At 33.2% G+C, this 23,715-nt stretch overlaps 1 long non-coding RNA gene across 1 annotated transcript; it reads left to right on the top strand.

Annotated features, from left to right (window-relative positions):
- Window positions 1-496: 496 nt before the first annotated feature.
- LOC129218155 (uncharacterized) lies at window positions 497-9,466 on the top strand. The gene is made up of 3 exons (XR_008580297.1): window positions 497-987; window positions 3,857-3,953; window positions 9,007-9,466. It is a non-coding gene; the product is annotated as an uncharacterized LOC129218155 (long non-coding RNA).
- The last annotated feature ends 14,249 nt before the right edge of the window (window positions 9,467-23,715 follow it).

Raw genomic sequence — 23,715 nt, 5'->3', positions numbered from 1 at the left:
CGGGGAGAGCGCCGATCCTTCAGGTCACACAAAATAGCTGCAATTTGACAACAATTTTGAAAGAATTTCAGGAAAGAACTCCAACATTACTTTCCCCTCATATCTCGAAATATTTCCTAAAATTGCAATTTTTGACGTCCATATTGAAAATTTCTCCATGGACCTTGAATGTTCCCCACTCTTTTGTCTTTGCAACCAAACACAACCAATGATTAATTACAGCTATTTTTCATACGCCAATTTCGTATGTATTTCTGCGGGCGATCCCCCCCCCCCCCCCTTTCCTCTGATGTCACCAAAGATAGACTATAAAATGCGTTTTTACGACTAGTAAATTTCGGTACCTATTACTTTCTTCAAGATATAAATTGTACCTAAGGAGTTTCTAACGTTTTACAAAAATTCATCCTTTTTGTTTTTTTTTTTTAAAATTAGAACTCTATACAGAAATTTGAAGAACGATGTATACACTCTAAAAAATTTCCGTAAATTTAGGCGCATTGGCCATAAAATTATACGGTAAGTGCCCTTCTTCGAGGAAACAGGGCAGTGACCGTAATTGTAAAAAAACTACAGTAAATTTAAGTTGCGTTGACCGTAAAATTACGGGGCAGTCGTCCAGTCCCTTAATCTGTGCAGAATACGGTCATTCCCCGTAATATGCTAGCTGATAAAGATCACGTGTCGTTGTCACGTGTTTCTACGCAAAGAAGCGGGAAGGAGAAAAATCAAGATGGATGGCCTGTGTTGAACGAATGTTGTCTTCCAACTAGAGTCCCTTCTAACAACTTAACCTTTTAAATATGTAATGTATGATATAAGTCCCACAATATCTGGACAAAATATACGTATTGGAGAGTAGGGACTCTGACATACAGGCTCTCATCTAAGTATTGCGCCTAGGCATCGAAAGAAAGATGTTGTCTTCGTGCTTCGTCGCCGTCAGTGGTCGCCATGTGATTCCAATGTCTGGATTCAAAATATTAAGTAAGTGGTTTTTTTTCTATACTATTGTTTAAGTGTAATTTTAATCCACTGTTCTTTTTTTATTAGCTATTTTGATAACAATAATTTGTGAGCATTGATTGATGGCGAGTACCGAAGCGTCGCTGTAACGTTGAAATTTAGCATTGATATTGATTGTATCAAGACGTACATAGTACAATGCATGCAAACGTGATGCAATATAAACGCACAAATGAATATCATATTATGCTCCATTTGTTTTAATTTCCATAGTTTCATTCAAAAATTTCTGCAGTATTTTTCTAAATTAATGTAATTAATTAAAGATGTTGTGCATGAGGACAAAATGAATTATTTACTAATTCTCTGCATGCTTTATATTCCTGGTTTTAAATAACCATGATCAATGACTAATAGGAATTGGTTACATTTTTTAGATTGTTTTTAATGAACTCAAATGTTACATTTAAACCAATGAAATAAAACATAGGTACGTAGTTGAAAATAAATTGCTTTAGGCTACCTATTAACGACAGATTCGTTTTTAGTACAAAATATATTTAATGACATCATTGTTTTCATTAGTTTCACAGCTATAAATGTTTAAAACATGTTTCATACATTTTTTTTATAGCTAAATCTTTAAACAGTTATTCATACAATTATTATAAACCAAAAATAATGTGATGTAACATGTATTTCTTATCAACTTTCAACACTTAATTAATTACTGAATTGTTTCTGGTTCAATGTGCCTAAACTTATAAATTAAATGTAAATTTCTATAATAATACTATGTTTTACTAAAACTTACAACTATTCATAACTTAAAATATAATATTTTGTATAATAATTACTGTAAGAAGAATGTTCACATCATTAACTGCTGTATTGTCTGAATCGCAGCTCTATGAAATTGCAGCAGTTTTCAATTTGCTCAATCTGAGCGGACGAGAAGCCATGTCTTTCTAGTAGGAAATTTAGGCTGTGTTTGCATAGGTGTGTATAGGTTTTTTTTGGGGGGGGAGGGGGGAGGGAGGTGATTAAAGTGGTGAGATTGTGCTATTGAAATTTACTGTGGGTATGCCTTTTTTAGAGAGTCGTTCATGTGACTTATAAAATCAAATAACTTTTTATTGGGGGTTGCATAGCCAGGATTTCATATCTTTAAGGGTCTAATATACAGAATACAGAGTGGTTCAAACGGGGTGACCCCCCTCCCCCATCGTATATTCAGTGTTATGTTCGTTACGCAGTCACTTTACAGTCTTGAAAGTAGTAAAAATCGGCAGAGCACCATCTATGTCGTAACACAGCGGAATTCTGCTCCATGTTATTGCAGATGTTTTGCTGGGTTCGGAGCAGAATTTTAAACGCAATGTTCTAAACGCCCAAATTAAGTGGAATATGGTGCAGAATTCAGCTGTGTTGCAACATGGATCTTGTTCAACTGAAGTTCTTAAGACTTCAAAGTAACTGTTAAGCCCAGCTCGATAAATTTTTGCCCCCTTGCAAAAACTCAGTGGGTCCTCTCCTAGACCAGCAGTGTATATTGTTTATGTAAATAAGTCTCAGTACTAGTTTTTTTTTTTCTTTTTTTTCCCTCAATTTCTTGGGCCGTGGATCTCTTAAGGATGTGTCCCCCCCCCCCCTCCCCAAACTGTAGGTACTCAGATCGGAGCCTGAACTTTACAGCAAACATTCAACCATAGTAAAATTAAAAAAGGGTTACTCCCGCTTTCGGACCACTCTGTGTATTATACAGTGAAGCACAGTTTATAAGTTTCTCTTGTATACGTTTTTATCATTTATACATTTTTAAAATTAGTCACTGCTGAGTTCAATACATAATAACGAATACCTATTATACTTTTTTCATTTAATAGGCTTGTTTCATGCAGTACTTTCAAAAACGTTTAAATCGTGCTTACTTCAAGTTTTCTTATATACGACTAATGAAATTATATGCGAAACACAAATATTTTCATTTTTGAATTTTCTTGGCCATTTCAATTTGGGTCTAGATCCATGAACGCTCCCCCTGGTTGTACTGCTGTTTTTTTGAAGTGTTTCCTTCAAATAGTGTTATAATCGAATGTTTGTTGTCAAAGGCGCGTTTCATGTTATTCTTTTGAATGATTTGGTTCTGGTATGAATGTTTTTGACTGGAATGTGTTTTAATCATAATGGCAGGTTTATAGGAGTCATGGTTGCAGGTCCTTGAAGTGGGGGAGGGGCAGTGGTGGATCCACAGAGGGAGCAATTGGGGTGATCCTCCCCCCCCCCACGAATTCACAAACCGAAATTTACCTTTGCAAATTTAATTTTGTAAATTCGAAAAATTTCCGGAAAAGGTCTCCAAACCTCCCCCCCCCCCCCCCAAACTCATCACAAAAAGTCGCCAACTGTATTTTTACGACTTTAATTCCAAAATTTTTTCAGGGGAGAGTCTTCAACCCCCTCTCTCCAATGTCATCAAAAATCGCCAAAATTTTTGAATTTTTCGATCTTCAATTTCGAAAAACTACCCGAAATCGAAAACGTTTTCGAAAATGTCGTTCACTCAAACTTTACGGGGTTCTTGAATCAGAAAGGAATGGGCCCTTACTGTTGATCCTTCTATTCTGCTTTAGAATTTATGCTTTGTCTTATGTGTGTGCGGTTATAAAACTATTTCAACGGTGTAGTTATTTAGTAGTTCTTAATACATTCTAAACTACTGGGCTTATACATTTTTCTTTTTAGTTTTTTTGGTTTTTACGCAGTCGGGGTTTTTTTGTTTTTATTTAATAATTTTTTATTTAATCTGGAGTTTTTTTATATAAATGATACATAATCATACCTACCATTTTTTATTTTGTTCCATATACTTAGTTGAATTTTCTTTCAGCCAGACAATCCTTGCTTTAAAGTTTGATCCAGTTTGCACAATTGGATGAAAAAATAACTTCTGGATCAAGAAGTGTTTCATCGGAATTTATTTAGAGGTATGTATTAATATTTTACTTTAAGAAATGTTTTTCTAAACTCTATTGAGCGACGATCAGTTTCTTTGCTCTTAAACTAACAATTTTAATTTTTCTACTTGTTACTTGTATTCAGTGCTTTTATTTCTGGTCGCTGTTGTATTTAAATGTTATCGATATGAAATAATAAAATTTTATAATAAATTTAAAAGAATATAAAATGTTCAGTATAATTGTGCCACAGAGTGATGTCCGATGAACTGGACACGAAAACAGAACTCTTCATTTTGTAATCTTAGGTAGTCTATTTGTATTGTATAGGTATGAGAACACGTCCTATTTGTATTGTATTGTATAGGCAGGGCGCCCATATGCAAAGTTGCAGGGGGGGGTCTCAAATATTTTCCCTGTGGTTTAGCTATATGTTTTCCCCATGGAAACTGATTTCAGGACAGATTAGAGTCATTAAAATTTGACATTTTTGATAACTTATTCATTAATGGCTGGAGAAGAAATGTTTTTACATTTTTGCAAGGAAAAAAGTACTAAAAGCAAGAAAATTCTAATTTCAAGGGGGGCTCTAGCCCCCCTTCACCCCTATATGGGCCCCCTTGCCTTATACGTATATAAACTACTGTATTTCGGATTGGCAACATGTGCTTCAACCAAGGATACTTGGGCAGCTTTCAACAGTTAAAATCTCAACCCTGGCTGTCCCACTGCATACCCATCCATGCTCGTCATTGGAGGGGGGGGATTTCCCCCCTCCCTTTCTTCCAAGAAAAAAAGATGAGCATGACTAGGGTATGCACGGGCGCTGCCAGTTAGGAGGTTTTAGGGGCTCAATTCCTCCCAGAATCCTTGGTTTTAACCCCATTGCCGATCCTAATGCCTAACGCATTCACAGTAGTTAAAATGCCGGGCCTGATCCTACTTACGACAAAAGAAGTGCATTAGCCATCTTTTGTGGTACAACTTATAAATGATGAAAAGGTTGATATCAGGGGGTTAGATACTGCTATTTTAGGGCTGGTCATGCTGAAGAATATTTTTAAGGTGCATAAAAAATTCTGAAAATACTTGGGTGTCAATTGAAGCAATAACTTATCCAGAAATAAAGCACCTTGTGGGAAAACAATACTAATTAATTTTAAAAGCAATGAAAGGAAGTTGTATTCCAGATTTTTACTTTAAAAAATATTAAGTGAATTTAAAAAAAAAAAAAATACTCCAATTGTTTGCAGGTTATTCATTAAGTATATTTGAGCACAAAGTGATTGGATAATAATGTCGGCAGAGAATTATGACCCTCACCTTGTATCCATCGTTGCATGTAAGATGCACAGATTTCCATATTTATTTTGAAAATACAGTCAAACCTTATTAAAACTAACTCCAAGGGACCTTTATAATCTATTGGCCTTCACCTTAGTTTATCTCATCCAAATATCAATCATTAACAATCAAAAGGACAGGGATCACAAATGTAGTTTATCTTAGCAGAAATTCATTTTAAGCGTGTTCAAAATAGTATGATATGTTTGATATTTTGTTTTCCAATTGTGATGTTTGCAATATAAGAATTATATTAATCATATCAGTAACACTCATTTACTATTGAAAAGAACCAAAAGTAGACTGCTAATAAAATTTAGTGTAAGGGTGTCTTTTTTAGGAATGTCCTTCTTTGAGGCACCGTCTTTTAGGGGATGAGCCTCCACTATTGTGGAACAGATACCTTTGTGTTTTTTAAATGATTGTTTTTTTAGTGTTTTAATTAAATAGTGTTATAAAAGAATGTTTGTTGTCGAGAGTTTGGTTATTGATTTCTTTTGGATGATTTGATAGTTCAATTATGTTTTTGAGCGAATATTTTATTAGAATTCTAGTCAAATATTTGACTGAAGACTGAATATTTGGCTAAAAAATGTAATTTTTGTATTTTTATTTTATGGCAATTCAGAATTGAGGATGCTTATCTATTTTCTGTAGATTAATTATTTTGTTTTAAGCATTACATAATATTTTGAATGGTAAAACTTCCGAAATCAAAATGCTGCGAAATTTAATTTCTGAGTGTTTTCTTTGCACGTTATAAATTGCCTTTTTTAAACATTTGTGAGACGAGAAACGTTTCACAAATTGATTTTTTCTGCTTAGTGTTTCATACCTAAGAAGTTCAGTGGCACTTTGTGTCTCCTCATTGCAGATTTGAGTTTAATTCCCCGTTGGGCACAGTTGATTCGACCTTTCATCCCATAAGTGGGTCAATAAAATGAGTACCAAGCATGCTTGGAAACTAAACACTGGAGGTTCCACGTTCGGCTGACTACCTTACTAGAACACCTGCCTTTGCACCCCACAGCCCTCTGTCATGAAGATTGATATGGGCACGGTGGGATTGCCTCTAATTTTGTGCCACTGAGTTTAGTTTCATACTTATGACTTATAAGCGGTAAAAAAAAAAATGTTTATGTGGCGTAAGATAAAAAAGAAAGTGAAAAGCTACGAAACTTAAATGTAACATCTGAATGTTTTCTCTTGTACTTAAAATCACCTTAAATGAGTCATTCTTCAAAAAGTAACTTTTCTGTGACATGCCTTTTACAGTAAAAAATTTTAGGAACAATGATTTTTAATTTCATCAAAAATATATCGATTTAAACCTGCCACCAATTTTTGAATAATAAGTTTTATTTTAGTTTATTTTTGGTTCACAACGTGTGAATTTCATTTCCGTGGCATGTCACACACCTTGTGTGGCTGTTTATGTTGCTTAATAACTTAATTAAAAGTATATACTTATTTATTAATTATTCCTTTCACAAGTGCCTCAAATGATAATTGTTTAAGTATATTTAACTTTTTAATATTGTGGTTTAGTTCATTTTAGTAGTATTTTACATGTATTTGAAACTACTAATTAAACCATACTTTAATTAAGAGAACTTAATATTATATTCCCACTAATCATTAAAATAGCTGATTGATTGCACAATTAACAAAACTACTACTTTGATATTAAATTGGCCTCAATTTTTAAATACTAAAAGTTTTTTTTTCTTTTTTTAAAAAAAATTTCTATGAACAAGGGATTATTTTATTTTTTAGTTATGCGTAAAATAATTAAAACTTAGCTGGGCCATTGTTTATGGTTACTTCTAGTAGGTAACACTTTCATGTAAGAACGGGAAAAAAAAAGGAAACAAAAGGTTTCGAGATTGAAAAATATTTGCATTCAAAAGTTACGTTTTCTGAAGAATTACCCAAATGTGATAATATTAGTAAATAACAGGTTGGAAGTTTGTACTAGAGTACTATGCATTCATTGTATGAAAAATTGTTTGCCTACTAATTGTCAACTATTTATGTTATTTACTATTCAATTGCTGACTAAATATTAAGGTATTCAGCCAAACCAAGTATTCGGTTTTGTGTGCCAAAAAGCCATCAGTATACCAAAAATCAACTGCATACTCAATGTATCCCTAATTTAAACGATGAGCTTTTTCAAAGTTGGTTCGTATGCATTTTAAAAACCCAGTGTGCATGTGTGGTTGAAAACATTGTCCTACTATTGATTGCAGTAATTTAGTGTAGTTGAGTAGTACTTAGGATGATTACTGAGTACTCGACCCAAGTTCTTGCTACTGGGTCAAGTACCGAATATAGATCTTTTTTTAACGATCAACTGACATACACAAGGGAAAATTTTCACTTATTGGAACATCTATATGGATCTTGAGCATGAAATAAGTTTTCAGTTAAAAAGGAAATCCAAAAAGATTTAAAGTTTAAAATTTAAAACTAGTTTTTTCTGAATGTATGGAGGAAAAAATTGAAATTGATTTAAAAAACATAATTTTTCCATGACAGTTCTTTCAAGCATTAAAAATTGGTTAGTCATACATTGGTTAGCTTCTTTGTACTTAAAAAATTTTTGACCAATAAATTTGCTGTCTCTTATTTTGGGGTAAAGGAGTTGAAGATTTCCGGAGTTTCTATTTCCTTCCAACAATGCAACATGTTTTCTCTCTTTACTTTACTTTTCTTTTCGAACTTGGAAAAAAAATACAAATATTAAACCAGTACAAATGCATCCTTTAGGACTGGACTCGGACTCTGATATTATTCCCATAGCGAACAAAAGTGGTTTTATTCAAATATGTTTTATGTTTTTATTTATAAAATTTGTTTAAAAGTTTTATTTATGTATGGGAAAATGAATGAAAATTTATCTAATAAAATAGTTTATTTTTATTTATCCCTTGTGGCCCCCCTTAGCCCCTCTATTAGAAAATCTGCTACCATGCTTATGTATGGGGTCCAAAAGCTTAGATGCTTATGCTCTGAAAAAAGGTGTTTTCAATATCTGTTTATCATACTGTAGATGCCCGTCAGGAAATAGCCCTATTGGCACTAAAAATGCCAAAATGTTTTTTCCCTGAAATTTCCCCTTATACTTTGTACTACAGTTGCAGGTTTCCCCCGAGATCTTTGCAAGTCTCCAAAGTGCTTTATGTTTAATTATATCTCTTAATGATCATCATTATTGTTTATGTTTTCAATTGAATATGATTCATTGTTTCTTTCTTTTTTTGAAATTGATGTTCACTAAATATTCATAACCTCATTTTGTTTTCTTTTCAAAACAGACCACATATTTTGAATTGATGTTGGAAAAATGCTTTTCTTTGTCACTCGTTTGATTTGATGAAACAAATTTTTCGATATTTACGTGTTTACCAGCTTTTATGCATTAAACTTAAGATTTATACATTTTAGCAGTTACGATGTCTTTTGATCTAGCCTTAATTTTTTGTTTAATTTTATTATAGCTTTTATTTCTATGTATGCATGTGCTTTTTCCTAGGATTCCTGGAAATTATGTAAAAATCCTTTGAACATCATATTAGGGAGGAAAACCTTATGAAACCAGGGAAAGGGGTGAAAAAAAATAGGGTGCTTTAAAATGCTTTATTTTGATTTTCACTATTTAGTGAGAATGCTGCTCTGCTTTAAATGTGTGAAAAACAAATCATTTTCAATTTTCCTTATGGTGATTTCTTTTTAGGGCAATATTTTGGATAAGTTACTGAACTAAAGGATCCAAAAGGAATAAAGATTTGGAAAAAGTGATTCAACCAAGTTTTGAAAAATTTGACCATAATTTCTCTTCTGAAAAAGTTTATTTGTAATTATGTTGTTATTTAACTTGTAATTAGTGTAAAATAAACCTTTTTGATGTTTTAACTTCTTTGTTTTCATTGTTGACACTTCTGGATATTGTCTCTTCTTATTTCTTATGTAGACATGCTCACATATTTTTTTGGTAATAATTTTTGAGCTAAAATTCTTTCTCTCGATAAAATTGTTTTCGAGATGCTTACCTTTAATGGATACTTATGGTGTTTAAAAATTAATTTATCCATAAGTTTATGCTAGCTAGTAAAAAATGCAGTCTATTTTTGAAGTCGACTGCACAAGTTTTTAATTTATGTATAATTTAATTAATTTATAACTTTTTAAATATGAAGTATAAATATGTTTTTTAATAATTTATATAACTTTTTTGAATGTTCTATGTTCTTTGAATGAACGAGGTCAGCAAACAAGTAAAGGCAATGGACGAACCATTAAAAAAAACACTAGTTGCCAATGTTGGTAACTTGTGTTTTAGCGATGAAACAAATTATTATGTATGTAAGCATTTTACATAAAATGTTAAGTGTTGTATTTTACTATAATCCATACAGTAAAAAAGCTTTACTGAATTTGTTTTTTTTTTCAGTTAAGTTTCCCTTATTTCACGGGATTTTTTCTATATTTCTTTTTATACTTCTCTCTCTTAAACATGCATTCTCATTTTTAGAGATCATTTAATAGAATATTTATAATTCTGGCAACTGGGGTCCTCAAACTGCATTACTAACAGTGTTAGCCTATTTTACGTGTTTATTGAATTGTAAAAATGACTTGCATTTTATTGTGTTCTTAAAACTTTTATTCATAACTTGGTTCTTATATGACAATAAACTAAGTTTTAAAGCACCTAATAATTTATGGGCAATGACGATAAAGAATGACATTTTTTTATGAACATCATGTTAATTTACAGGAGGCAGTGACCATAGAAAAGTTTTATGAGCATAACGCCAATTTACGGGCAGTGATCCTAGAAAATGAATTATAGCTTTTACGGAAGTAATATCAATTTACGGGCAATAGGCGTAGAGAATAAATTCTAGCTTTTACGGGAGCAATATCAATTTACGGGCAATAGGCCTAGAAAATAAATTTTAGCTTTTACGGGAGCAATATCAATTTACGGTCAATGGGCGTAGAAAACAAATTCTAGCTTTTACGGGCATATAGTCAATGTACGGGCAGTGGCCGTAGAAAGAGGAATATAATTTTCACGGGCACATTGTCAATTTACGGTCACTCCCCTTTTATTTTACGGGGAGGAAATTACGGGCAAACCTATTATTTTCACGGTCAGGAAAGATTACGGGCAGAATATTATTTTTACGGGCAGTGACCGGACCATTTTCTGCCGGTCACTGACCGTATTCTAACGGTGAAATTTCTTACAGTGTATGGGCGTTAAGTATTAGTCAAAACATTCAAATTGCTCTTCAGGGGCGGCACATTAGGTATTTGCACACGGGCGGCCAACACCCTAGGACTATCTATGGCCCTGACTATTACAATGAACTTTGTTTTCAAGCACAGGTTGCAAGCAGACGCAGAGGCGCTTGAGCAGAGCATAAGCAGCATTGCGCTCCTCAAAGAGCAGCACTGCGAAATTCTCGCCAACCATTTTGTCAGCTTCCGAATTTCGCCAATGCACTGTAATTGAGAGGGTTTCAAAATTCGCTTCCCGGCGCCCAAAATGCTCGGCGCCCAATGTTCCCGGCGCCCAATCGACGGAGCCCAATCTTCCCATTTCGCATTATACCTGTAATTGTAGTGAAATTTCAGATTAAATTGTTCAATAGATTTTTACCCTTATATTAATATCTTTTTGCGAAAAAATAATGAATAAATTCATGTTTTCGCTCTGAAATTTAATTAAAAATAATACTACCCATTTCACCCTACCCCATGGGGTGGAATGGGTATAAAAACAGAGTTTGAAATAACAGCTATTTCACTAAATAATAAAATTATTTTAGTAATAATAATTATGGATATACAAATACAAAAGTGACGACCAGCAACAGGCTCTGGGCCCAGCTATGCTGTTCCTAGTCAATTTACGATCCCCAGTGAAGATCAACGGCCCTCTTAAAACTATCTATTCCCTTGCTCATTACCACCTCTTCCGGCAAGCTGTTCCAAGGTTCCACTACCCTGCTAAAATAATAATTTTTTCTAATATCCATGTTAGCCCCGAGATTTAAATAGCTTAAAACAATAACCCCTTGTCTTGTTTTCAGTGCTAAACTTGCAACCCCATAATATCTTTCATTTTAATAAATTTAAACAACTGAATCATGTCCCCTCGGTCTCTTCTTTGCTCAAGACTACATTTTTAGCATTCTAAGCCTGGAATCGTAGTCTAAATGAGAAAGTCCATTTATTAGCCTTGTAGCCCGCCTTTGAACTCTTTCCAAAACATTAATATCTTTTTTAAGATTAGGAGACCAAAACTGAAGAGCATACTCCAAATGAGGTCTTACCAAACTTCTATATAAGGGCAGAAGAACTTCTTTAGATTTGTTTGAAATAGATCTATTGATAAACCCAAGCACCTTATTTGTTTTGTTACTAGCTATGCTGCACTGTTGAATAAACTTGAAATCCTGACTTATTAAGACGCCCAGATCAGTAACTTTTTCTGCCTGACTAATGACTGAACCTTGCAAATAATAACTTGTACACTTATTTCCATGCCCTAAATGTAGTACTTGACATTTCCCAGCATTAACAGCCATACCCCATTTATCAGCCCACTCCGTATTATGATCTAGATCCTCTTGCAGCGGATTTGCTTGTTCTTCATTTTCTACTATCCCCATAACTTTGACAACATCAGCAAAACAATTTATGTTCCCAGAAATATTTTTATGAATATCGTTCATAAAAACAATGAACAAAACAGGACCTAACACTGATACTTGAGGAACCCTGCTTAAAATCTCACTCCCAGGGATAGAAGTGACATTTGCCAAAAAAAATAGGAAAATATAGGAATTTTCTGAAAAAAATATAGGAATCCGATGGAAAATATAGGAATTTTCTGCAAACAATATAGGAATTTTTCGAAATAATATAGGAACATTTTGAAAAAAAAAAAGAGGATATACAGGAATTTTTATAACAAGGCTGGCCAGTATGACATTTTTTTTCAAAATGCAATACAACTATTCGATTAAAAACATGTAATAACACTACCTGACATAAGTTCAATATACATAAATAAGTCTAAAAATACAATTCTGCTTTGTTCTTATAATCTTAAGCACTTAAGCATCTTGCCCGATTCCATCCCGTGAATGACCAAATATGGCGACTATGTTTCACACATAGCTGCTGGTCCGGTAGCTTTCCGGTTGAAAAAAAAAAAAGATCGTTCCAGATTTACCCTATTATGTTGTTCGTATATTTATTTTGTGAATGAGCTGCTTTTGAGATGTGGAATTTGTGAATGGGGATGCTTTTACGATGCGTAAATTTGTGAAGGGGCCGCAAAGCAAACCCAATCCGGGTCTGGAACGACCCCAAAGTGTGCATGTCTTTCCGACTTCCTCGATTCCTTTAAAATCGGGAACAGCTTTGCGTATTCTTTTTTGAAAACTTGGCTGTGCGGCCTCTTCGGAGGCATTATTATTAAAATGAACGTTTAGTTGATACGCGAACTGCAGCACCTACATTCCGCACAATCAAAACCAAAACAATCGAAGTTGAGATGAGCTATCCCGCAAGCAGCAATAATTGCAGCCGTAGCCAAACACAAAGTTACGAAAAAAAAAATAGCACCTGGGGAGACCTGAAACGGTAGTTAACTGGAGAGCCCTTTCTAGAATGACCTTGTCAAAACCTACACAGCGCATGTGCCCACCATGATCGCCCAAGTTCATCGACACCGAGCTCAAAAGTGAAGTTTTGAGGACTTGCGCAGGAGCTTCATGGGCGCAGAATTGAGCTGCGCAGATGAGCTAAAGTCGAACGCTGCTCCACTCAGGAAGAAACACGGTACAGGACTCCAAAAACATTTTAGCTTTAAAAAAGGGTAAAAGAGGGCCATTTTCAATTAAAAAAAGGACTAAAGAGGACCAGTTAGGATTAAAAAGATGACCTTGGGAGGACCATTCATTTAAACTCAAGGAAGCACCAAAAGGCAATTAGCTGCCTGCTGCTAAATCCGTGAAGATAATTTGTTAATTAACCATAATACTGAGATTTTTAATGATACAATTCCTTTATCACCTTCTGCACAACTGATCTTTTTATCCATTGAATAATAATATTATTTACACAAACATTTGGATGGGAGGGGGGAGGCACTTAGCTCAGCACTTGAGGCAACCTCCTTAGAATTAAATAGGAATAATGATACATTTTGAATTGAACCAGGGATGCTGGTAGTCCTAAAGCCCTGGATCCGTCTCTTAAGTGGCGACACACTTTGATCCATGCACTGCGCGCCGCTTTCGACTGCGATTGGAGGCGGGCAGTCACGTGGGTTCAGTCCGCCATTTTGTGTCGTTGCCTGTGCGATTTCACTGTGCGGAATACTAGATATTTTCTCTTTGCTATTCGTATTTTTCATCAAACGCTATCTCTAATGTGAAGATGCTTTGGTGTAGTGCATTAAGATGTTCTAACAGTTCAAAATTACTATATCGATGTACATTGAAAGAGTATTTATGTATTTTAAATGTTTTCATCTATACTGCTGCGCAATTTCAGATACTTTATGAAACTCTTGTTGAAAATGTAATATTTTTTACTTTTCATGAAGCTGTTTGATGGTTTGTTAATTTTCATGGGATAATAAGGACATTCACTAAAATCATCACAAATAGTTCCTTCAAATATTGTAAAGCTCAACTATGTAACGGCACCTAATAAACTACTAGCAGTAGTAAAATATTTGCCCTGTTTTCAAAACTGATTTTTCTGAGTTTAAGATAACAAAACCGCCAAAATTTAAATATACTAGTTATTTTATTTATTTTTAATGTAAATTTTCTACTGTTTAGTTAGTTTCAAAATGTCTCAATAACTGTAGCAAAATTATTTTAAGAACATGTCGTTTTGCTTTTAATTGTGTCATAGCCATGAGTTTCAGTGTGTTGCCAAGTTAATTATTTATCTATTTTGCGCGTAAAAATTAAGATATTAAAAGTATGAAATTATTCATTAAAAAAAATTAAGCTTCTTTGAGATTACAGTAACATGTAACTCAAGCCAAGTTATATAATTATGTAAAGATTTTTTTTTTCCCGGAAAAAATCTGTTTTCGTTTAATTTTTATTTTGATGTGAAAACTTTTTCAATATATATATATATATATATATATATATATATATATATATATATATATATATATATATATATATATATATATATATATATATATATATATATATATATATATATATATAATTTATCCCGGTATCTGTTAATTTACAAATTCATTATTACTATTTATAACAGTTTGTCAAAGATGTAATCTGCACTCTTTTATTTGAATTAATATTGGTATCAAATATTTCAATTATTATTATTTTTTTAATATTGATTTAAAACTGGTTACATTTTATTATCAGTTCGTTGAATTTTTAAGAACTAGTAGTATCCTTAAAAATCAGGTTTAAATGAAAGGCATTTTTTAATGTAAAATCGTCATGAGAAACAAGAAAGTGTTGGTAAAAAAAAAAAAGAAAGAAAACTACTATCATTAGTAATATAAATAATACTGCTTTGCATGAATAAGTTCAAACTGTTGCCCACAAATAATTTATGACATAATTAATTTAGCTCACTACTGTTCTACTCAGTAGTGGATTTAAGGGGGGGGGGGGAGGAGGCCCGTGTCCAAAAGGATGAATTTATTTAAATATTTTATTCACAATTTTTTAATTGACTTCTCCATAGCGTTTTTTTTATATAGTTAATTAAACAGGACACAAAACACACATAGAGCATATTTTGAATAATAGCATTTTTATTTGCTAAAAAAGTCATACTGGAGTCCTAGAGTGGCAGAATACATTTATATATTTAACTCGCTGGTTTTGAATTCAAGGAACGTAATATCGCGATTCGTCCATTAATTTTTCTTTGATGGAATCAATAACTAACATTCTTCAAAAAATGTGCAGGCGTGCCTAAAAGAATTATTTTGATCCAGGAAGCTATTTGCGAAATAATAGCTTTTTCTTTTTCAGCTTATAAAAAATACAAAATGAAAGAAATCATATCGTAGTTTCTTGAGAAAACCATGATATTAATGGAGGCGGTATGTAATATGAATATGTTATCTCAACTGTATCATGGCTTCAAGAACAATCAGCAACTGCTTCGAAATCCACACAGAAATTGTCCTGAATTTTTCAGTAAAACTTATATGTTTAATAGCTATGATTTTCTTAATTAAATAATATTTTATAGTTAAAATACTATAAAATAATATTAAAACCCCAAATGAGGTATGGGTATATTTTTTTATTGAATAACCTTACCCTCGTGTTATAATCATTACGACATTAAGCAATAAATAAATACCTTTGTGCCGAGAAATAACAGGAAATATCCAACGTTGTTTAGCACAAATAAACAGATTTCAGAATACACATGTTTCAAGGAACCCATTTTTCAATTCAAAGGTGTGAGCTTCTAGATGTAAAGACACCCAGTAAAAGCGTCTGGGTGTACATCTAGAAGCTCACACCTTTGAATTGAAAAAGGGGTTCCTTGAAACCTCGAAACACGTGTATTCTGAAATCTGTTTATTTGTGCTAAACAACGTTGGATATTTCCTGTTACATTACGACATTGTTCCTAAAATTAAAACCGCTAATTGTATAGCATTTCGGTAACATTATTATGGTTTAGTATTTAATTGGCTTGAAACATTAAAGATGTTTTACGTCCACATTCAAAGTATATTGGTACATAATATGTATGTTCTTAGAAGTGGATCATTAGCTTAAGGGATCCTAAAAAAATTAAAAAAAGACATTTTAAAATAAAGTAATAAAAACTTTGTTATGAAACACCGTATGTGGCAGGGGGAAGGAGGAGGTGCTATTCAATTTCCCGGGTCCCCTACGAGAGATTTTTCTGTATCCGCCCCTGGTTCTATTACACCAACTTTCTAATAATAAAAAGCATATTTAAAACATTTCAAGTAATTTGTAACTCAGAAGATCTATATGGGGGAAAAAAAGAAATTACTCTTAAAAATAGTCGAAAATTTCTTCAAAACACCTTTTTACTAATATTCGGTTTAATAATAAAAAAAATATTTTACTAAGGTAAAATTCAACATTTTTGTATGTATATTATCAGTTACATAAGTTACGATCAAAAATCTGCAAACATTCGTTGATAAAAAGATACTTTTCAATGAGCGAAACTCTGCATTTTTCTACTACTGAGATAGGGAGAAAGTTGCGGAACGACACAAAATGGCGGACGCTGGAGCGTGTCGCCACTTAAGAGACGGATCGAGGGCTTTAGGTAGTCCTACAGAAGGATAGATGAAGCTGTGCTTCATCTTTCTTTAGTTTAAAATTATTTTTGTGTTTTTCTGTCTTGTAATGCTTCTTAATAGCGTTATTAGGGCTCGACCGATGGCATTTTTTGGCCGATGGGCCGATGCCGATTGTTGGCCGATTGTTCAAAGATGGCCGATGGCCGATGGCCGATTGTTTTCCTACAAATGGCCGATGGCCGATGGCCGATGCTGTTGGCCGATGGCAAAAAAAAAAATCTAACAGAAATAAATTGATAAGATTGTCAGGATTTAAAAGATCATTGATTCATTTCACTTTACTTCCTTTCTACGAATAAGGAATTGTAATCCCAAAAAAAACCATCAGATTTCGACTTAAATTTTTATTTTACGATCATCCAATTTAAACTTCACAAGTTTTTTCGGCGCATATGTACATGCATATGTACCTAAGAACATATAGATTATAGAAATATCCATTTTGAACGCCTCGTTAGTTAATTATCGCAAATTCTCTTGTGATATCTTCATGCTCGTAAACTTACATCACTCAAAAACGTTATGAAATAGTAAGTTGAAAACTCATACGTACGAAGTGTGATCTAAAAGTTCGAGGACAAGTTGTATAAAAATTTACCGTAAATAATTCACATTTCTTAAGTACATCTATCTACAAAATAGTCGCCTTGAACAACTATGCACTTCTGCCAACGTTCGTATAGCTTTTAGAAGGACTCCTGGAAGATATTTATCGCAACCTCCTGTAAGGCCTGCTGCGCTGCTACTTTAACTTCAACGTGGGGAAGAAGGCGACTTTCATGTTGAGGATGCACGGTTCGATTAGTCAATACTCTGATATGGCAAACAAATAGCATAACGTTTCGTCGGACTTAGCTCCGTGTGACTTTTACCTGTTCCCAGCAAAAAAAAAAAAAAAAAAAACATTTGCATGGACGCCGCTTTCTACCGTCAGGAGAAGATAAAGCTGCATCACAGAAGGTAGCGAAAAATGGCTTCCAGGAGTGTTTCCAAAAGTTATATGAACACTGGCAGAAGTACATGGTCTCTCATGATGACCTTTTGAAGGTGGATGTGCTTCGGTAATGTGAACTATTCTGGGTAATGTTTTATACAGCTTGTCCCCCAAACTTCTGGATAGTACTACGTACAATCTGTATAGGGTGTAGTTATGTTTCTCCTTTTTTGACTGCTGTATGACAGAAGACAAAGGACAACAGCAAAAAAAAAAAGAAAGAAAGAAAGAAAAAAGAGAAAAAAGGAAGAAAAACAAAGAGTCTGTTTAATAACCGATTGATTTTTTTTTTTTTTTTAAATTGAACATATAACTAAGATTTCAGTAATATTGTAATAATGTATGGATTTAGGTAAACTAAACATAGTTAAAATTCAATTATGTTGTTTAATCATTCAAAAACAAATTAAGAATTAAACTATGAAACTGTCAACAATTTACGCAATTAAAGCGGAAAGATTGCACTTAGACATTTTTTAGTCATTAAATTAAACAAAAAAGGTAACAGATAAATTGCAATATTTAATCATAATATTAATATTTTTATACTTATTTAAATTTATGAATAGAAAAGTTTGCATAATTCATAAAATGTATAACAATGACATAAATTTTGTGGAAAAAAGAAATAGCCATGAAAAGAGCGAGGTTCTTAAAATGCAACTACAATAAACAAACTCAATATTTGCACCAAGTTAATAACTGAATACATATACTACTTGATCTGACGTTTGCGCACGCAATATTGAACAATTTGATTGTTTAATCTTTTATGAAGCACTACAACCAAGTTCAAATTATTTTTTTCAATTTAACAATAATTTTCTGAAATTTAAAAAATTGCATATAAGAAAATCCTTGAAACTTTTCTATAACATATTATTAAACATATGGTGAAAACGAAAATAACTTATTCATTGATTTTATATAAATACATAAAAATAGATACTTACAACAGAAAAAAAAATCGATCGCTTATAATGATGTAAAAAAGATGGCGCATTACAAAATATAGGTGAAACGAGTATAAGAAATACGCAAAATGACATTTCTTGACCAAAATAAGTAATCGCTAAATATTTGAGAAATGCTTGAAACGACGAGGTGGGTTAGGGGAGTCACCCTCTGATTTTGGAGTAACTCACAACGTTAAACTTCGGGTTATTTGTTTTAGTACGGAACCGCTACCACCAACGCCTCGGAAGAGTTTCTGAATCTACTTCAGCACTTCTGAAGAAAAAATTCAAAAGTCCCTTTGTTTTCCGAATTATGTCACCATTCAAAACGTCTTTAATCATTTTCTTACATTAATGCTCTAAATGCTTCCTAAAGAATAGATAAATCTTGAAAAAAAAAAAAAAATCTATTTTTAATGAATGGTGTTAGTTTTAAACAACTCAGAAATACAACTAGAGTTTAATTTCAGAAATTGAGGGAGTGGGAGGAGGGGCAAGTGTTCTCGGAAATACAAAAAATAGTCGTAAAGAATAGAGTTTCAAATAATCATAAACATTAAGCAGAAAAAACCTTTTAAAAATTGCACCCGAGTTTGTTTTGACGTGCAGTGGCGGATTTAATAGCAAATGTTGCAATTGCGAGAGAGGCCCCATAACCATAGGGGCACCGTAGAAGTTACAAAAATGCTTGTGATAAATGTTTTACAGCTTCTGTAATAAAGAAATACTGCCCCAAAATTTATTTTGACGCGCCTTAAACTTGTAGCTCCGCCGAAGCGATACAGAAAGGACTGCATTACTGTGGTTCATATTAAAAATATAGAAAAATTAAAAATTACCGTCAGTTCTACGGGAATCTAACAAAATGAAATTAATTTGAATTTTGACATTTGGAATTTAAATTATGTTTTTCGCAATCAGGAGTGCGTGTGTTTATGTCTGTGTATGAGTGTATAGGTGTGTGTGTGTATGTGTAGATGTGTGTGTATGTGTAGGTGTGTGTGTGTGTGTATGTGGGTAGGTGTGTTTGTGTATGCGTGTGTGTGTAGGATATGGACGCAACCTGGAGCGGTTTTCGTTAGAGGAGCAGCATCGTGAGGCCGGTCGACGGTGGTGCTGCAAAGGGAGGCGGGAGGAAAATAAAATCATAGGAATTCAAAACAGTCAAATGAGAACAACAAGCAATGTGATTGCTCAAAAAATCGGTTTCGCCATCTCATATTTGTTTCCACGGTCTCCAATTCTGCAATCTATCACCAAATGATCGTCAGCCTGAGACGCTATATTAGTTTTGCATTGAAATAAGTAATTAATAGCCACAAAAAATCAGTTGATAGGCTTTTTCGAACACCCGATCGAAAACAAAAAGGGAAGTGCACAACTGGAACGTGCGCACATCCCACATGCGAAAATTTAGCCTTCTACAGCTTACCATTTTTGAGTTATGACTTATGAGAGATACATACGTACATCCAGCCGCAAGAAACAACGCAATAATTAACTGGTTTGGTACCTGAATGCAGTATTAAAAACTCTTTGATGGGTGACTAAAATAGAAATTCATACTGAAATTTATGTAAACAATTTTGTTTGAAAACAATAACTCCCTTTACTTTGTATTAAAATGTAAAACAACAAAGGTCCTTTTTTTTTTCAAAAACATCGGCCAATTCCATCGGCTTTTCGATGTTTTTAAGGCCGATGGGCCGATGTTTCCTGCAAGTTAGCATCGGCCGCCGATGCCGATGCCGATGGCAAAATTGTTGAACCATCGGCGCCGATGTATCGGCCAGGCCGATGCATCGGTCGAGTCCTAAGCGTTATATCCCTTATCACACACCAAACAGATCTACTGTATTCAAAGTTTTCCTAAAAATATCTGAAATGCTCAATCACAAAGGGAAGCAGATCACATGAGGCTTAGTTTTGCAATCTTCATATTCAAAGTTATTTTCAAGAATCATAAAGCTTACATTAAAAAATTACTCCATGATTGCAGGGCCATGAGTGCTTTGAACTTTTATGGGGGGGGGGACAAGTCCCCCCTTAGCAGGCACCATGCCGCCTGCCTTATCTAGTGGTCAGAGAAGTCTGACTGTGACAGGAAGGTCCGGGTTCGAAACCCGGCTGGGGCATGGACGTACTTTCTCTCTCTTGTCCTTTCTTTGTGTGAATGTGTTGTTATGCTTTGAATGGTTGCCTACCCTATAAACGGATCCTCGTGACATGTGTGTACTGTGGAAGTCTGACTTCACACCAAATGACGGTGCGGTTGGAAAAATGAAGCAGCGCAATCCAAATTGCCAGCCTAGCTGGCACAAGATAACAACAGGCATTATGACAATGAAATACATACACAAATTCAACATCATAAAATTACATGATTCAAGTTTGTTTCATATACAAATGCTACTTTAAAATGTTATGTGCTCAATTGTTTAAATTTCATATCCACCCCCCCCCCACACCAAAAAAAAACAGTAATAAACGAAAATAAGCAAATAATAATCAAAATTAAGTTAGGAAAACTAAATAAACTTGAATTAAACACAAAAATTATTAATTTTTTAGTTATTTAAATAAAAATTAAATCGAGTTAATCTGACGTAGCATGTCAAAATAACTTCTAATTGCCATAAATATAAAAATATTTATAAGATTCAAAACGATTGAAAGTTTAGAGAAGCAAATTTTCACGAACCAAGTTCAATGTTGGCATGTTTCCCATAAAATATATTTATTCTCTATTAAATTAAACATAAAACATGCTAATCTAAGGTGGCATATGGGAAAATAACATTCGAGTGGGCAAAATATTTTAATATTTACATGATTCAAAAAGATTGAAATTTCAAGCACAAAAAGCAATTTTCCGCAAAGTCCGAGTAAGTTCAATATTACCTTGGTTTCCAAAATAATTTCTTTGTTAATTATTGAAATTAAAAGAAAAATAAGCTAATTTAAAGTAGCATATGTCAAAATAACTTCCAATTGTCAAAAACATCAAAATGTTTACAAGATGCAAAAGGATTGAAATTTCAAACGCCAGAAGCATTTTTCCACGAAGTCCGAATAGGCTCAATGTTGCTATGGTTTCCAAAATTTTTCCTTCGTTAATTATTGAAATTAAACGAAAAATAAGCTAAACTAAGGTAGTATATGTCAAAATAACTTCCAATTGTGGAACACATCAAAATATTTACAAGATGCAAATGGATTGAAATTTTAAACGCGAGAAGCATTTTTCCGCGAAATCCGAGTAAGTTCAATGTTGCCATGATTTCCAAAATAATTCCTTCGCTAATTATTGAAATTAAACGAAAAATAAGCTAATCTATAGTAGTATATGTCAAAATAACTTCCAATTGTCAAAAAATCAAAATGTTCACAAGATGCAAAAGGATTGAAATTTCAAACGCGAGATACAATTTTCCGCGAAGTTCGAATAAGCTTAATGTTCTTATGGTTTCGAAAATTTTTCCTTCGTTAATTATAGAAATTAAACGAAAAATAAGCTAAACTAAGGTAGTATATGTCAAAATAACTTCCAACTGTGGAACACATAAAAATATTTACAAGATGCAAAAGGATTGAAATTTCGAACGCAAGAAGCATTTTTCCACGAAGTCCGAGTAAGTTCAATGTTGCCATGGCTTCTGAAATGATTCCTTCGTTAATTATTTAAATTAAACGAAAAATAAGCTAATCTATAGTAGAATATGTCAAAATAACTTCCAATTGTCAAAAACATCAAAATGTTCACAAGATGCAAAAGGATTGAAATTTCAAACGCGAGAAGCATTTTTCCGCGAAGTCTGAATAAGCTCAATGTTGTTATGGTTTCCAAAATATTTCCTTCGTTAATTATTGAAATTAAACGAAAAAAAAAAAGCTAAACTAAGGTAGCATATGTCAAAATAACTTCCAACTGTGGAAAACATCAAAATATTTAAAAGATGCAAAACGATTGAAACTTCATACGAGAGAAGCATTTTTCCGCGAAGTCCGAGTAAATTCAATGTTGCCATGTTTTCCAAAATATTTCCTTCGTCAATTATCGAAATTAAACGAAAAATGAGCTAAACTAAAGTAGCATATGTCAAAATAACTTCCAATTGTGGAACACATCAAAATGTTAACAAGATGCAAAAAGATTGAAATTTCAAACGCGAGAAGCAATTTTCCGCGAAGTCCGAATAAGCTCAATGTTGTTATGGTTTTCAAAATATTTCCTTCGTTAGTTATAGAAATTAAACGAACAATAAGCTAAACTAAAGTAGCATATGTGAAAATAACTTCCAACTGTGGAAAACATCAAAATATTTACAAGATGCAAAACGATTGAAACTTCATACGAGAGAAGCATTTTTCCGCGAAGTCCGAGTAAATTCAATGTTGCCATGTTTTCCAAAATATTTCCTTCGTCAATTATCGAAATTAAACGAAAAATGAGCTAAACTAAAGTAGCATATGTCAAAATAACTTCCAATTGTGGAACACATCAAAATATTTACAAGATGCAAAAGGATTGAAATTTCAAACGCGAGAAGCATTTTTCCACGAAGTCCGAGTAAGTTCAATGTTGCCATGGCTTCAAAAACCAATTCTCCCGTTAATTATTGAAATTAAACGAAAAATAAACTAAAGTAAGCACATGTCAAAATCACTTTGGATTGTAAAAAGCATCAAAATGTTAACAAGATGCAAAAGGATTGAAACCTCAAACACGAAAGCAATTTTTCGCGATAAAATTTGAAAGAATTCAAGGTATATAAAGAAACTTTTTATACATTTTCAAGCACTTAAAAAAAAAAAAAAAAAAAAAAAAAAAAAAAAAAAAAAAGATTCTTTTTTCAAGAACTTTTCAAAGTTTTTCATGGACGTACGAACTTGCTTTAACACGCGCTGCGGCGGCTTTGGGTGTACATTAACTTTTAAGGAAATAAAAAACTTAAAATCTGATATTTAAGTAAAAATCGGATCAAAACGTTAAAAAGCGGTCTAAAGCGGACTTCACCATTAAAAACGAACTTTGGCGGGAAAAGCGGACCATTTGGGAGCCCTGCAAAGATAAAATGGCGTCTGCGCGTTGCTCGCGGAAAA

The sequence above is a fragment of the Uloborus diversus genome, chromosome 3 (assembly GCF_026930045.1).
Source record: "Uloborus diversus isolate 005 chromosome 3, Udiv.v.3.1, whole genome shotgun sequence".
NCBI lineage: Eukaryota > Metazoa > Arthropoda > Arachnida > Araneae > Uloboridae > Uloborus > Uloborus diversus.
The sequence above is the reverse complement of the archived record's forward strand: the minus strand, read 5'-3'. Positions and strand labels throughout refer to the sequence as shown.